Source organism: Trichosurus vulpecula, chromosome 3 (genome assembly GCF_011100635.1).
Source record: "Trichosurus vulpecula isolate mTriVul1 chromosome 3, mTriVul1.pri, whole genome shotgun sequence".
In the NCBI taxonomy this organism is placed as follows: Eukaryota; Metazoa; Chordata; class Mammalia; order Diprotodontia; family Phalangeridae; genus Trichosurus; species Trichosurus vulpecula.
Window position 1 is genome coordinate 425,644,241 of NC_050575.1, and position 4,118 is coordinate 425,648,358.

Consider the following 4,118-nt stretch of genomic DNA (forward strand, 5'->3'; position numbering starts at 1 on the left):
TTCTGTTTTAGGGGTGAGTTCATCCCATTCACATTCACAAATATGATTATTACCTCTGTATTTCCCTCGAATCAATTTTGTTTTATTTTCTCTTCTCTCTTTTTTTTATCTTATCCCCTCTCAAAAGTCTATTTTTCTTCCAACCATTGGCTCCTTTGACCCACATTAAATTTATCATCCCACCCTTTCTTTTATCCCCTTTGCCTCCTATTTCCCCATTTGGTAAGTTAAATTTCTGTACATAACTCTTGTGTGTGTGTGTGTGTGTGTGTGTGTGTATACAGACACAGAAACAGGCACACAGAGATATACAAACACTATATACATATATGCGTATACATATTGGAATGTGCATGTATAATATATACATATATGCACACATACATAGATACATACATATATATGTACATACTTTCCTCTTTGATCCAACTCTGGTGAGAGTGAGATTTATGAATTGCCTGCCACTTTCCCATTTTCCCATCCATTGTAAAACCTCATTCTTGAGTTTAATATTCCAGGGAATTTTCATTTTAGTATCTCTTTAAGAAAGTGATTGGTGGATTCTGTCAATTTTTATTTTATCCTCTGTATCTAAGATATCACAGCAGTTTTACTTGATAATGTCATGAAATATGATGTCTAGGATCTTTCTTTAATATTAGCTTTCAGGTAGTACAATAATTCTTAAATTATCTCTCTTCAATCTATTTTCCATTTCAGCCATTGTTCCAATGAGGCATTTCATGTTTTTTTTTCTATTTAAAAAAATATCTGGACTTTCTTTTGTTTCTTGATGTCTTATGGAACCATTAGTGTACACTTCTCTAGTTCTTCTTTTTTAATTTAAAACATATAATCTATTTTATGCACTTATAAAGTTTTCTTGTTTTTTAAATCATCTGATTTTTTTTCATAATTTTATTTATCTGTTAGTTTTTAGTTTTCAACATTCTTCAATAAGATTTTGAGTTCTAAATTTTCTCCCCCTCCCTCCACTTCCCTCATGTCAAGACAGTGTGCAATCTGATATAGGCTATGCATGTGCAACCATATTAAACATATTTCCATATTAGTCATGTTGCAAAGAAGAATTAGAACCAAAAGAAAAATCCATGAGAAAAAAAAAAACAAAAAAAGAGAAAATAGTATGCTTTGAAATTCAGAATCCATAGTTCTTTCTCTGGATGTGGATAACATTTTCCATCATGAATTTTGGAATTGTCTTAGATCCTTGTATTGCTGAGAAGAGTTAAGTCTACCAAAGTTGGTTATTGTACAATGTTGCTGTTACTGTGTACAATGTTGTCCAGTTTCTGTTCACTGAACTCATCAGGTCATGTAAATCTTTCCAGGTTTTTCTGAAGTCCACCTACTCATCATTTCTTAAAGAACTATAGTATACAATTACATTTGTATACCACAACTTGTTCAGCCATTCCCCAAATCATGGACATCCTGTCAATTTCCAGTTCTTGTACACCACAAAAAGGACTACTATACTTTTCCAATATGAATTTTGCAAAGATTATTTTCTTCACTGAGATTTTTGTACCATTTTTGCATTTGGCCCATTTTAAGTTTTAAAAAGCTCTTTTCTTTAAGTGAATTTGTCTACCTTCTATTACCGATCCTAAACGTCTTTTGCCAAGATGTTAATTCTCTTTCCACATTTTTTCACATCAGTTTCATTTCTTTTCCCAATTTTCCGTCTACCAATCTTATCTCTCTCTCTCTCTCTCTTTTTAATTCTTTTTTATTCTTTTTGCAGGGGAGGAAGGCAGGGCCATTGGGGTTAAGTGACTTGCCCAAGGTCACATAGCTAGAAAGTGTGTCAAGTGTCTGAGGTTGGATTTGAACTCAGGTTGTCCTGACTCCAGGACAGGTGCTCTACTCACAGTTCCACCTTGCTGCCCCTCTTGTCTTTTTCTTCAACTCATCTAGGAATTCTCATTAGGTTTGCATCCAATTAGAATCTTTCTTTGAAGCTTTGATTGTAGCTGTTTTCATATTGTTGCCTTTTTACTGATTTTATGCCTGATTTTCCCTGCCACTGTAATGTAACATATATATATATATATATATATATATATATATATATATATGTTTTTCAGATGCTTTATTTAAGAGTTGGAAGATGAAAAAGATGTGGAACTAACAAACAGCAAAAGTCCCTACTTCCCTCCTACCCATTCCCCTCAAAAAATCTATTTATGAATCTCTGAAATATTGATCATATCCTTCCCTCTTCCTAAATACTCCGAGGATACAGAGGGCTTAATCATCCAACTCCCAGACCTTAAAACAATTTGCCAGGTTCTTCATCTCTAGTCTCTCACCTCCTCTGCCCAAGGATGGGCTAAGCCCTTTAGTGTGAATGCATGGTAGGGGCCAGAGGGGTAACAGGGAGAGAGAGGAAAATGCATCCCCCTCTGTGAAAGGAGCTAGGGCATACAGAGTGGTGAAATGAGTGGCCCCATAACTGAGAGGAGTGAAGGGAGGGCCTGGAGCTAGGGGAAAAACACAGGTCCCCCAGGGAAGGAACCAGCTTCCTCAAAATCTTCTTGGGGTGAGTTGCTATTGCTGTGTTTGCCCTTCTGATTGCCATTATAGAACCAAACCCAGACAACATCTTTCTCAATGCCCCACTCTTCGGCAATATTGCTGATCTGCTGAAGTGTGGGCTTGGGGCACTAGAGAAACATGGTTTCCACGTGTTCCCAAACTCAATTCTCCATGCTTGTGTGCTTCCTCTTTCTGGCTTGTTGAAGGAATGTCTCAGTCTTGCACAGCTCCTAAACATTGTCATTGTCATCTGCAGCTTCTAGTCCCTTCTGTAGAAGAGGGTGGAGCTTGCACATGTTCTTGAAGCTGAACTCTAGTGCATCAAAGCGACAGATGGTGATCTGGCTAAAAACCTTACAAAGAGAGTCCCCGAGGTGATGCCCACATCAGCCTGGGTATATCCCAGAGCGAACCTCTTCAACTTTAACTCCTTGGCAAACTGCTCCAGTTCTTCTGGAGAAGAGGTCTCATGTGGATGCTGGTCTCCACACTCCACTGACTCAATTTTGGTGACTCCAGCACTGGTGTGGGATTCTGGAGCGCTACCCTGGGTCTTGCATCACTGTCCGGGTCTGCAATCTCCTGAGAAGGCTGAGCCATCACTCCCACATTGGGCTGAGGTTCACAGTAGATACGTCTTCCCCACATATCATACAAGGGGTGGTACGGGGTCATTGTGTGTCACCCATTGGGTCCTGCCCCTGTTCTGATGCCACTGGGTGGGCCTTGAAAGCTGGACCATTTCCAACTAGGCTCTGAACCTCCTGCCCTTCCATGGCCTGGGGATGGTGAGAAATATTCAGGAGTCAAGTGTCTGGCCATCCCCACTGTAATATTTTTTATAGTCATATCCTTTTTTATCATTGTTTGCTCATTTTCCCAGTCAACTTTTGGACTTTGAATTGCACATTAAGTTGGGTTCTTACCTGGGACTCCCATACTTTAGGCTTTTTCATTCTGCTGTTTTAAGAACTTGTTCTGTCCATATGCAAGTTTTTGTTGCTCCCAGGTTGGTGTGATTCTAAGAGTGGTATGATCACTGCCCTCTTGGTCTTCACTCTGTTGAATCTGGTGAGGGCCCCTGGTTCCCTTCAGCTACAAATGCTGCCTCTCCTATTTGTTTTGGAAATGTGAACAAGGCCCCTCCTCCTTTATGATTGACTCCCAAAGCCCTTCCCCACCCTGGAACTGATCTAGGGCTATATATAGATAATAGAGGTGCCAATTAGTGTCAGCTAAACCCAGTGCCAGCAAAGGGTCAGCTATAATCTCTTACTGAGCAGTTGTCCCCACTGCTGTGTCCGTGCTGAGAGTTTCCAAAACTGCTGCTACTACTGTGGCCTCTGTTGCCATTGCGGAATGTGTGGGCCATGGACAAGTCTCCACACGAGTGTCCCAGACTTCTCTTGCTAATCTCTTGTTTTCTTAGGGTGGAAAATGTTTCATCCCAACCTTTTCTTGACTTTGCCACTCCAAAATTGGATTTGAGGAATTATTTTAAAGTTGTTTAGAGGGAAATATTGGGAGAGCTCAGCTGGGTGCCATGCCAAAATTTG

General features: G+C 39.8%; 1 pseudogene; it reads right to left on the reverse strand.

Moving 5' to 3' along the window:
• Window positions 1-2,365: 2,365 nt before the first annotated feature.
• Window positions 2,366-3,384, reverse strand: LOC118845071 (annotated as a pseudogene).
• Between the last annotated feature and the right edge of the window lie 734 nt (window positions 3,385-4,118).